This window comes from Mandrillus leucophaeus, unplaced genomic scaffold, assembly GCF_000951045.1.
Source record: "Mandrillus leucophaeus isolate KB7577 unplaced genomic scaffold, Mleu.le_1.0 Scaffold269, whole genome shotgun sequence".
Taxonomy (NCBI): Eukaryota; Metazoa; Chordata; class Mammalia; order Primates; family Cercopithecidae; genus Mandrillus; species Mandrillus leucophaeus.
The window spans coordinates 1,639,345-1,652,548 of NW_012102798.1; the positions used below are offsets into that span (position 1 = coordinate 1,639,345).

Below are 13,204 nucleotides of genomic sequence, written 5' to 3' on the forward strand. Positions count from 1 at the left end.
CGATCTCCTGACCTCGTGATCCGCCCACCTCGGCCTCCCAAAGTGCTGGGATTACAGGCGTGAGCCACCGCGCCCGGCCCAGGATTTTTTTTTAAATAGCATCTTCCATAGTAGCAAAATATGGGAAATAGCCCAAATTTGCCTCCATTTTTTTTTTTAGAGATAGAGTCTTGCTATGTTGCCCAGGCTGACCTTGAACTCCTGGCCTCAAAGGATTCCCCTCCCTCAACCTCCCTAGTAGTTTGAACTATAGGCATGTGCCACCACCGTGTCTGGCTCCCAAATCCCCATTTAATAAGGGGATGAGTCATGAGTAAAGGAATTTTGGCACAGCTATGCAATAGAATACTAAGTTATAATAAAATAAATAAGGTAAACATAGTTATCCTGAGATGGAAGAATATTTCAAATACATTGTTGAGTATAGAAATGCAAGGTGTGCCATGATTAATGATTCCACTTGTAAGGAACAAAAAGGGAAATGCACTCACGCTTGAATATGCAAATAATCTATTTGTAAGATGACATACAGTCATAAAGAGAATGGGACTATGGGAGCAGAGTGGTGGAGAAGAACTTTTTCACTGTAATCTTTCAGTACTTTTTTGTTTGGTGTTTTTGTTTTGTTTTGTTTTGTTTTGTTTTTTGAGACGAGTCTCGCTCTCTGACCCAGGCTGCAGTGCAGTGGCGCGATCTCAGCTCACGGCAACTTCCGCCTCCCAGGTTGAAGTAATTATCCTGTCTCAGCCTCCCAAGTAGCTGGGACTACAGGCGCGTGCCACCACCTGCGGCTAATTTTTGTATTTTTAGTAGAGACGGGGTTTCACCATATTGTTCAGGCTGGTCTCCAACGCCTGACCTCAAGTGATCCACCCGCCTCAGCCTCCCAAAGTGCTGGGATTACAGGCATGAGCCACCGTGCCCAGACCAGTACTGTTTTATCTGAATTTTTCCATGTGCATGTTTAACTTTTTTCACTTGGACAGCATTGATTTTAACAAATATCCTGTTGCCACTGTGATAGGTAGGGTAGTAGTCCCGCAGCATATACCTGGCCCCCCATCTAGCTCTCCTGTCTACTCCAAATAACAAGGCTGAAATAATCTTTCCTTGCTTCACAAACCTGGTGTCTCCATATCTTGAACATTCAAAAACTCCCTTTCTCCATGAAAAATCACCCAAATAACCTCACTTCATACATAAACAGAACCATAACGATAATCATTTTGTGCACACTCCTGCTTCTGAATCTTTCCACAGCTCCTGCACACTCCATGACATGCAATCGTCCACTACTTTTCCTGCAGTCAGAGTTGGATTCTGAGCCCCTATTTACTGTGTGATAGTGTTTCCTTTAAGCACACTTCCTCTTGCATGCCTTGATCCATGGCCCCCCAGATGGCTCCCATTAGGCAGGCTTGAATTGGATGTCACTCTTTCATTGGCATGAGTCATTATAATAGCCTTGCGCTGTCAAGGCCTTTACATTTAGGCTTGTTTCCTACTTGAAATGTTTTCTAGGAAATATGGATCTGTAGAGAATGGTGGTTTCCATGGTAAATGTTCCTTCATATTTGTTTTCTCAAGTTCACTTCGGAGATACACAGCATGATTTCCTCTTTCAGTACCAGAACCACAATAGCTTTAAGTTGTCATGAAACTGTTGAACGTTAAAAAAGAAATCTCACCCACCCTGCTTAGAAAAGGGGTAATTTATTATTCTAACTGCAGGGAGTCAACTTCATATCCACCCCAAAATTGTAGGAAAAGAGTTGACTTTTTAAAATAAAGCCACAAAACCTACACGACCTTGGATGTAAATGCTTAAAACAGATGAGCAGAATATTGGTCCCCTAACACATCTAAGACTCTCCATTATGTGTCATACACAAGTGTAGGAACACATACATATGTGGAGTGCTTTATAGTTTTCACACACATTTTCACACCAGTGCCTTTAAGTTAATAGGGCATGTCTTATAGAATTTATTTACAGGTAGAAAAATTAAGGCTGAGAAGTTAAGCCACTTAACAGAAGTCACACAATTAGCTAGCAAGTGCCAGGGCCCCAAATGAATTCTTCCTTTGGTTCCAAATTCCGTGTTATTTTGCTACCCGGACACTGTTTCTTTGTGCCTTCGTTTTCCCAGATGTAAAATGGTAGATTTTCCGTGTCCCAGGATGCTGTTCTCAGCCCTCTCTTGTTTTTAACCAATGTCAGTTTTTTTTCGCAGCCAGCAGAACACCACAATGACACTTCATGTACTTTCCCCCCTCCTGATTTAATGAATTCAGGGGGAAGAAAAGTTACCTATTCGCAGAGAGCTGGACACTACCATAAACATAAAGGCGTACCAGAGTCGACGGACACACTGTTGCATTCTTTTATGAGACTGAGAAATAAAGCGTCTCATCTTTCTCTTCCCAGCAGTAGCTGGGGTAGAACACAGAACTACACAATAGCCTCTTGTTTAGTTTTATTAATTTTGAGGACGGGTGGGACAAAGGGATCAGACTGGCGACTCCAGGGCCCAATCGCAAGCGTATACTAGGCCAGGCCGGGCCAACGGGTAGCTGCAAAAGAATGGTGGGCGGGACTTACACTTCAGGGGCCCACTCCGCCCAGACCGGCGCTCCCAGCCCGCCCAAGGGCGGAGCCTCTGCAGAGCCCCGCCCACGACCCCTCCTCCCTCGCCCCTCAGCTTCTGCGGCCCGCCAACCGGAGCCGGGCAAGCGCCCGGGGTGGGGGAGCGGAGGAAGAAAGGAGGGTGTCTCGCAGAGCTGTGACCTGGGTGGGGGCCTGCTGGTAATAGGAAGCAAGAGGGGAAGGAAAACGAAGGAGCACTGCTCTTTCCTGCATTATTTTAAGCAGGCTTTGGTGGAAGGTGCTTTTCAGCATTTCTATTATTTGTTTTTCTTCCTCCAGCAGTGGGGCGGGGAGCTGCACTGCATCTCCCACGCGACTATGCCGCGCAGTTGCCGCAGATTATTATTGTAGTCTTTTGCAAAACCCTTTCCTTCTTCCCAGCCAGTCACGGCGCAGACTCTCACGGCTACGGCAACCGAGTCGTGCCCCTCTAGTGGGAAGGCGAGAGCGAGGGTCCCCTGCTTTCGCCCGAGCTCCCGGACCCCGCGGTTCAATTGTTTGAAACTTCCCCGCCCCCCGGCCCCGCCTCTCTTCCGCGCTCCCCCCACTCCTCACTTCCAGGGTCCAGGCAGGCTCCCGCCCTTCTTTCCCCGCCCTCTACTCCGCCTTCCTCCCTAGTCCACCCCCCCGCCCTGCTCCGGGGCGGTCCTAGCCGCTCACCGCAAGAAGAAAAGCCACCCGTTCGTCCCCCTCCCCTACCTCCCATCCTTTGCCCAGGAGCTGCCTTGGCAGTCACGCCCCTTCCTTCCGAGGAGCTTTCTGGCTGCCTAAACTGGTAGACCCTCTGAATTACTCCTCCGTCTCCTCTCTCTTTCGCCTCCTCTTCTCTTAGTTCTCTCCGCCTCCCCCCCAACTACCACCACCTCCAGTCAGTCTCGCCTCCGACCATCCGCTGCTCCACCCTCTGGCCCGGTATCCTGCCTGTCCACTGCCACCAAGGAGAGCCCGGACGGAGCAGCGAGGAGGGGAGCAGCCGGGAGTTGGGGCTTCCCCCCTGCCCATCCCTGGCCGCTGGCCCGGGACCGAAGCCACTTGAGCGAGCAGAGAGTCGTCACCTTGTCTTCGTTGCCTTCAGGGGTAGGAGACGCGTGGTTACTTTTCGCTGGGAACTGGGGCAGGAATCCATGGTGGCATGAACTTGGTCGTGCCCTCGGCGTGAGTGAATCGATCTAGGCGCGTGTGGGAACGTCCGTGTGTTCTACTTTCTTTGCAGCTCGCCATTAGTTTTTTTGGATGTGCAGCAAGTTAAATCGGTTAGAGTGTGCGCTGCTTTCCCGTCCTACTTAGGTGAGGAGATGCTAGTGGGTACCACTACTAGTTGGTACTTTTACTTCCTTACCTCCTGGGGTTCTTGTGGGTCTCTAGGTAATTAATCGCATGGAGGAGCTAAAGACCCGAGGGAAGCTGAAATCTACATTTAGCCCAGCATGCATGTCAGTGCTTATCTCAGATAACTAGATAGGTTTCTCCTAAGTGCTTAGGCTTGGGGTGGGGACTCACACTCCCTGAGGCGGGAGCAGGAGGGGTAGGACCGTGAATTCTTGAAGTTTTAAAGTCTGTGTAATCTAAAACACAAGGCTACTCTTTGAGATGTGTGGTGGTGTTTGTGGTGCCTGTGGTGGTGATAGTAATGGTGAGGAGAGAGTTGCCCCTATCTGCTTAGAAGATCCAAAGATGTTAGTAAATAGTTTTGGGGGATCAGGCAGGTGTCTTGAGGGTCCAAGCCTGGGCCACTGCACGTTGGTGCTTCGACAGTAAGATGGGCTTCATGGGTATGTGAAAATGAAGAGAAAGAAAAGTGGGAGGGAAAATAACAGTCTTCAATAGACTGTGAGCAGTTCCTGGTAAATTGCCACTAATAATAATATAATAATTTGCATAAAGGGACTAAATAGAATTAAATGAGCAAGGAAAGAGAAAGTTGGTGAGAAACAGCATTTTCAATCTCTAGTGTATGTTTTAGAACGAATTTTTCAACAACCTGGGATGTTTAGTTCAGTTATCCTCCCTCCCCGCCATGAAGAGTGGAAGTTGGGAGGCAGTTTAAAACTTTTATGAATATAACCCTCTTCTCCCATTGAGAGAGGAAGATAATTAGTCACCATAATCTTCAATGATGAAGGGCTAAGGGTATTTAAGTCTCCTTGAGCTATGCTTTGTGAAAAGTTCTTTCTCAGGCCAGCCTTTGTGAAGCCTTCTCAGTTAGACCTTTCAGCACCCTCATTTAGTAGCTAAGAATAGTTTGAAATGCCATTTTGAATGTGGTATACATTTTCATCCATCTCCCACCTATCTTCAATTGGACAAGTGCGTCAAGTTTGTAAGTGATGGTGTTCAAAGACTTATTACTGAGATGTCCTTAACCTATTGCTTATTTGGGAACACATTATTTACATACATTTAAAACTAACTTTGGTTGATTTTAATGAGGGAAAGGAAAGTAGGAAGGTAAAGAAGGAACGTTACAGGGTGACAATTTTAAAGGCTATCCTGTTTCAGATCAGCTGGGAGGGAAAAGCTGGCCTGACCAAACTACATTTTATAACTAGCCTGGGACATTTTAACAGCCAGGTGGTTGTAGAGTAGTTGCCTCTATTTACAGATGATAACTCAGGTTCCAACTATTCTGTATGGGTTTATCCGGCGTCATTGACAGACACTTTCTGGCACTACATCATACTTCATTTTAAATTACTTCTTTCCTTGGAAAAGTTTGTGACTTTGTAAAATTGAAAGTGCTTTTTCTACCTTCATGGTCTAGATGTGAAGTAAGCCTCTGACCACGATTGGATGTGGAGTCACTTTTACATGAAATTTGCAGATCTGTTTACCTATTTAAAAGATTTTAGAAAGGGAATTTTAATAATTCATAGTCGATGCAGTTTTGGATTTGGAAATTAAAATCTCATTTCTGGTTTATGAATTTGGATTTATTAGACTAATTCCCAACTAGGACATTTGTAGAGTTGCTTTTTTCTTTCTGAGGTTTTGTAAAGACCGCATCAGACTCTAGAATGCTTTAAGAATAGCCTAATCAGAAGGCAGGGGGATGGATACTATGACCTTGAGGTCCCATTGAGTGCCAGAATTCTAAGTGGGTACATCTGCTTCTGTGCCTCTCCCAAGAGCCCTCTCCCAGGGCCTGCGCCTTCTTTAAAAGGGTGTCTTTGTAATTAAGCGGCCCTTCTTCCCCATCCCCCTTTCTTCTTTTGATCCAGCTTTTTAAGGCCTTTTTTTCCATTTGGAGACAAGAGGGGTTTCTCACACTTTCCTGTTCCCCTCTTAACGCTTCTTTTCCTTTACCCCAGAAAAGTCGCCTGAAGTTCTCAGGATGGTTAGAAGTTGTTTTGTTTTGTTTGGGGCGTGGGGGTGGAGTGGGGGAGTTGTTACCAATGAGGAGAAATAGAGGATATATTCCCTCTTGAGAAATGCTTGCGACCAGGTAGCCTCCTCCATGGAGACTGAGCATTTGGAATGCATGAGAACAGTCTATTCTTGGGGACTGTCTGGTAGAAATTGTCCTTTGCACCCATTAAGCCCAGCTTAAACACACTGAAAGGGGTGGGGAGAGGTGTGTGTGGTCGCAGTGGAGCCTTTTAGGATGGTAAATGGGTAAATGTTTCCAAATCTCCTATTACATCATCTCTTTCTCCCATGGATTCAGTAGGTTTAGTGATCTGCTTGACAAGTTAATTAGCTGGGGACTAAACCAATTTGTTTAGAATTGTGATCCATTGATTTCCTGTCCCCAGGAATTTTTGTTGGTGTTTTACTATGATGTGTTGTCTTTAGTCTTACTTACTTTTCCCTCCTTGCCGCCTTTTGTGGACTTTGGTCCAAAATCTAGGGTTCCACCCCCAAGTCAAAGGTTAGAATTTTGTCCCAGGAACTAAGGGGGTATTAAACAGGCTAGCCATACTACATTACTCTCCTCCATGGTGGGCTTCTGACCCCTTTTAACCCAGAGAAAGGAGGGAAGTCGCCCCTTCCACACACAACACACACAATCTGAACAAAAAAAAAAAAAAAAAAGATAAAGAAAAAGAAAGAAAGAAAATAGGAGGTCATTTGCTTTATAAAAGAATCCACAACAGGTTTCTTTGTAAGTACTAGCTTTCCTAGTTAGTGCCTTTAAACTATGACTTGATATATAAAAATTCACTCTAACTGGGCCTTCTCGGAAGTATATTTATTGCATAAAGGAATACATAAGAATTTGTAATGATTATCACTTAAATTAAGTGAGGCCATTATTTGGCCTTTGAAATCTTTTTGTTATATGGAATGGAGTTAGTTAATTGTCTAAATCATCCTGGCTTGTAATAATGCTGGCCACGTTAGCTCCGGCCTACAACTGCTTGCAGAAGAAAGCTAGTATTACTTTTTGAAAATAAATCAGACTTTATAGATTTTGAACAATTCTAAGGATGAGACTATCCACCCCATATAGGTAAAATATTTTATTTCCAGTTACTGTGTTTTACTAACCCAGGGATCTAGAAAGTTATTTCTAGTAAATAATGGCTACTGATGCCACTTTTAACCTAAGAATCTGCGATAAGATTTCCTAGTGAGCCTACTGGTGAGAAGGACCTGGGCTCTAGGCCCAACCGTAACTCGGTTTACTACCTCTGTTAAGTTTTTTTTTTTTTTTTTCCACTGTAAATTGTGGATTTGGACAGGGTGATTTTGAGAGCCAGTTCTCATAAGTTTATGGTTTTCTTTCTAGGCCTCAATATCGAGTATGAATGTGAATGATTGCTACTAGAATGAAGTGCAACCGTTGTTAGAAATTCAATCATCTAGTCATCATGTTAAAAAAAAAAAAGATCCTGTAAGGGTATATGAATATAGATGCATCATGTTTTATATTTTAACAACCCAACATTAAGAAGCTAAGACTCTATCCAAAACTTCAAGAATTCCGTCATCCTAACAGATCACCTGCTTTCATTTTTTCTAGTTCCTTTCAAGTCCTGGTTCCTGTACTAACATGAATTTTAGAAAATTGGAGCCACAGATATATACAATGTTGCTTTTCAATAAGAGCCCACCTAAGACTTAGCTTTGTAAACCCATGTGGAGGAAAGAAGTCAGAATCTGATGGAGGACACATGAAGACTCCCATATATTTTGTTTCTCAAATGCCAGGAGAAGCTGATGGATATAATAAGTAATCCCTAAACACTCTGTGATTCAGGAATTGTTCATGTATCTAGCAAGGCTGTTAATTTAATTCCTTTGACCTCCTGTTATCTCTCCCCCATTCTTGTTAACAGCAGCAACAACAGCAACAAAAATTAGGGTCCACTGTTTACCTTGTCTAAATCATTGGCAATGATTTTTAAATCACTGTATAGTGATATGCCATCAAGTGAGTACAAATTTGAGTGGACTATGAAATCTTCAGAATGAGAAAGGAGAAGCAGGACAGCACAGATATACTTGTTTTATAGCATGGAAAATAATACGTTTAAATTAGACTAAAAGATAGCAAAGAAACTAAGGATTTTAGACAGTTAAATAAAAGACAATACGTGCAGCAGCAGAATGGCCCACGCGTAATGGGTTCTTCATCTGAGGTCTTCACCATGTAGTGAAAGTTCAGTTTCATAGTTCTTTAATTTTCCTTTGATAACAAAGGTATGGTATACATGTGATCTCTAAGATTTGATGGATTCACCGGACGTGGTGGCTCACGCCTGTAATCCCAGCACTTTGGGAGGCAGTGGCGGGCAGATCACCTAAGGTCAGGAGTTTGAGACCAGCCTGTCCAACGTGGTGAAACTCCCGACTCTGCTAAAAATACAGAATTACCTGGGTGTGGTGGCGCATGCCTGTAATCCCAGCTACTCGGGAAACTGAGGGACAAATTGCTTGAACCCGGGAGGCGGAGGTTGCAGTAAGCCAAGATCACGCCATTGCACTCTACCCTGGGCAACAAGAGCAAAAAATAAAAAAAATAAAAAAAATTGATGGATTCATTCCTGGAAACCAGTGGCTCATCATAAATGAGATTAAATTTCTCTAACTGGAGTAGAAAGTGCGGTACAGGTTTTTAGTATTTAGAAAGTACCAAATGAGGAACAGGAACTTTTTTTTTTTTTTTTTGGTAATATATGATCCTGGAGAAAATGCAAATGGATGTATTTGCCAATGTTTCCTAAGGCAGCTGTTGAAAATCTACTCTTTTAAGTCTGTGGGCTTGCCTTGACATTTGTAAAGGCACTTTCACTCTTGCCCTAACTCTATGAAATATCATTAGCCTGTGTGACTTGAAGCCGGGATCTGGTTTTCTCTGCCCGGCCCTTCTCTGGCTTACCATGTGACCAAGGGTAAATGAATTAGCCGCTCTAAGCTTCAGTTACCCTTCTGGGAAGCAAGGATATTAATACCTCACAGAGGTGTTTCGGCATGCTTCATATTGGGCACATGCTTTGAGGTCATTGGATGAAAGGTGTTTGCATGATGGCAAAGCAGGCTTATTATAGGGTCTTGAGCAGGTGTTCCCTTTTAATGAGCTTTGCTCTCTCATAACATACAGTGCCCTTTGGTGCCCCATTGCCTTACTAACTGTAATTACCATTAACCCAACATTTGTATTATTGGCCCTCTCGGCTTTTTGAACAAAAAAAAATTAAACAGTTTTGTACTGTGTGGTAAGTTGAGGTACAAATAAGAGAACTCTAGTATCTTACAGGGTGGTGAAAAATAGCTTCAAAAAGAAACATTAGTTGAAAAGGACTATAGAGATCAGTGACTTCTTCAAAGCTCCTCCAAAAGGTGAAAAAGAATAAAGCACACGTCTGTGTGTGTGCGCATGCGCGTTTTAAGGGAGAAAGTTTTCAGTAATATTTGCTTGTGACACATACTGATGATAGCCAGTAACTGAAACCCAGCCATTGTAACGTTTTATACACAGCTGGTTTTTATTAATGATGGAATATTTATGCTTGCTGTACAATTCGTGGCTCATTTCCATGTGTATGTCAGAACTTAAATACCCCCAAAAGAAACATTAAGATAACATGAAATATAAATGTGGCCAAGCTAGAAAGGGTGGATTTGGTGGAGAGTCTCCCTTATTCTTATTGGTGTCACATCAGATCACAATAACTGTGCCGCCCCTCTACCAACCTTAGGCATTGATACAGATCTTTTTTCCCCTTATATATACCCCATAGCAAACTTCACATTTCAGTCTTTTTGATGTGGACAAATGATCTGCTCTCCCCTTTATAATGCAGATAAAACTGATGTATGTGTTTTTTAAGAGCATATTTTCCCTGCACATGCTTCTCATTATCCGAGAGGCCTGGACTCAATCAGTAAAGGAGCAGAGAAACCACATAATTGAAAGGAGAATGACGGTGGTGCATACTTGGAATATTTGTGGGAAGGGGATTGCTGACATCAGAAAATGTAGTGGCCTGAGTGTTAACAGCATGGAAGAGAAATCAGCTTTCTGTGTTTCTGTGTTTTGAAAATTATTTTTAAGGGAATAAAAATATGGGCCAGGTTTGACATCCTTTTATGAAGTTGCCCTGGAAACTTTGATGAAGATTGTTAAAGAATAGCTCAATTAAAACCTTCCCCATTAGAAGCTAATTAGTACATCCCTTATTCATTTTGGTTGTTTTCAAGGGGCATGTATTTGCATTGAATTAGTGACATTTGTTCCATGTGATAGCAAACTAAGATAAAAATCACAGATGGGGAAAATTATTTAGATTGCCTGTTTTGAAGAAACCTAATTTCCTCTTTATTACATTTAGATTTTCAGTTCAGATTTTCATTTTACTATGTTTATATACAATGATCACATTTTAGTGTGGTAGCCAGTTTTGCTTTTTGGATCATGGACTGTAAACCAAAGCTTATTTGAATTTCTCGTATGAATTAGAGAAATAGAACAAATGACAATAAACCATTTTATTAAGGTAAGATTTCATTTTTTTTTTTTTCTTGTACAATTAGTTTCTCTTTGGTCTATGTGTGTGTGCCTGAGAGAGAGAGTGGGGGAGGCAGATTTTTTTTTAAAAGCAAACAATTTTTGAAGCTAAGAAAATTTTGATGACCCCCTTTACTCCCAGGAACATTCTATCTGCCTCAGGCTGCCAGTTGGGCTTTTGTTAGGGAAATATGATGAATTTTCTGACCTGGTGCTTTCTGTGACCAGGCTAAGCGGTTCTCCCCTGGAAGCCTGAAGGAGAGAGGTTATGGTGAGAACAGGAGTGCAAGATTTCTAGCAGGTTCTTTTTACTGTACTCCACCTTTTTTTTTTTTTTTTTTTTTTTTTAAGGGGGTGAGTATTTGCTTCTGAGATTTCAGGGTCGTTTGCAGTAGAGTCCATGCTGTGTAGCTAAATACAAAATATGGGTCTGTTGTGGCCCTCCTTTCCCCCATCACTTTAGGTGACGGTCATTCTGTACCTAGGTTCTCTGACGCTGTGCCTACGGCGTAGGTGTATGCCTGCAGTAGTTTGTGCAAGTGAGAAAGTTAGCTGAGTTATATGATTTGTGGTTTAATCTCACTCTAGTCCTTCTTGGGAAGGCAGGGTTTAGATTCAGTTCTGCAATGGCACCACAGGCAAGGCAGGTTCCCTGTGCTTGCAAGGCAACAGCAGGAGGAGGAGGGGCTGCCTTCTGCCTTCAGAGAGTGACTCAGACCCTTCGGTATGAAGATATGAAATGCTGGCTCCTGTCCATGCACCTGCTGGATGCCACACCTGCAGTCAGCACCTGAGCCCCACTCAGACACAAAAACCAGACTGAAGGCAGATGGGGCTCCCTTGAAAAGGGGCACAGCAAAACAGGGAGCTCTCAATTATGTTAGTAGAGCCCCACTGGGAATTGGGTTTAGTCATCCCAGTGTTGATGTGGGGGAACAGATTACTTTCTTTTAGATGCAGCTCACTCACTTGCTCAAGATACTGTTGGAGTGCTTCAGGAGTTTGCTTTCCTAATGAATTTCTCTTGTGAACTGTCCTCTTAAAAACTGGAGAGGCAGTTCTGTGGAGGGTTATGTCTTAGAACCAAGGAAGTCACAAGACCTGGGTTCCAATGTTGGCCCTACCAATGGGCAGCAGTGAAATTCTGTTCCAATTAGTTATGATTAGCTATCTGTTCTGGACTTGAGCTTCCCTCTCCAGTTCTAAAATGGAATTAATCACATCTGCCTTTATTTCCCCACAGAGCTGCCGAGAAGGACAAATAAAATAGCAGAAGTGAAAGAGCTTTTGTTTCCTTAGAAGGAAGGCTGAGAAACTAAAGGTAACAATAACATTATTATTGTTGTTATTGCATGTCTGTCTTTGTTTTCTTCTCCTGCTGTGGCCTCTAGCAAAGTTTTGGGAAAGTTATTTACTCAGAATGCAACTATTAAGCACATTTTATGTACCAGTTAATGTTTTAGGTATTGGGATGGATACAATGAAAAATCACACACCCAGCCCATGCCCTCTAAGATCTTACAGTCTAGCAACTTCCATTTCCATTTCTGGCTCAACCCGTAATGGTGATTGCTACCGGGGCACTCAGAAGCTTAAAAGGTGAGAGTTAACTTTTTTTTCTCTCCGCACTACAGCTGGGGATTTCTGTCCCTGGAGCTGAGTATTCCAAGGTCTAGATTGGAGATATATGGGAGGAAAGGCCATGGGGACAAATAAAGGAATTTCTTTCCCTCCCACATTTGCAAAGTACCTAACCCTTAAATGACCATTTTTTTTTTTTCCAGAAGTCCATGTTTAGTTTCATCCTGGGTTCTGTTCTGTTCCTAGTCAATATGGTCTAGTCCTCTCTTACGACCTTAGCTGTCATCCGTATGCTAATGACTCCCAAAGATATATGTCAACCTATCTTTGATGTCAAGTTGGTTATCACATTCCATGTCTTCTACTCAGCTCATAGGTTTTTGGTGTTTTCCTCCTCTTGGAAGCTTTTTCAGGTAGCCCAGGGTTTTTTGCAGAGCGCTATGTGTTGCTGGAGCTATCGGCTCATACCTCTGTTCTCCTGTTGAGTTGGGCCTCCTCTGCCTGACTGGGAGCTCCTCAAGGACTGGGCTCTGTTTTATTTATTTATTTATTTATTTATTTATTTATTTATTTATTATGTATTTATTGCCACCCTCGGGCTTACCTAGCACAATGTCTGGCTACAGTTAAGTGCTCAATAAAAGTTTATGGAAAATTTGCTGTGATAAGTGTCATCATAGAGAATTAATTTTCCATATTGAGCAGAGTTGAGGTCAGGAATAGATGGAGAGGGATTAGGGAAAAATCTTCAAAGAGAAGGTAGAAAGCAGAACTGCCTTATTTTGAGAGTTCTGGCTAAGAAGTCACGGAAAGAATGCCTGTTGTGTCCACTCTTGCTAAGCCAGGGGCATCTCTGACCTATTGCCTCCCCTGCTTTAGGACTGGATGACTTTTATGGTCAGGTCTGCAAAATAAACCTCTGTCTATAATACATTGACCATTTAAGACAGGTGTCACTTAGTCATATAATACTAAACAGGACTGACCTTAAATGTGCCACCTTAACTGAGGCTGAAAATAGAGCG

At 42.9% G+C, this 13,204-nt stretch overlaps 1 protein-coding gene across 1 annotated transcript in view; it reads left to right on the forward strand.

Moving 5' to 3' along the window:
* The first annotated feature begins 3,235 nt into the window (after nucleotides 1-3,235).
* The window catches only part of AMOT (angiomotin), a 63,391-nt gene continuing 53,422 nt past the window's right edge, over nucleotides 3,236-13,204 (forward strand). The window contains exons 1-2 of the mRNA XM_011984532.1: nucleotides 3,236-3,724; nucleotides 11,842-11,919. The gene's annotated coding sequence lies outside the window, so the exon portion shown is untranslated. The remainder of the gene's footprint in view (nucleotides 3,725-11,841; nucleotides 11,920-13,204) is intronic.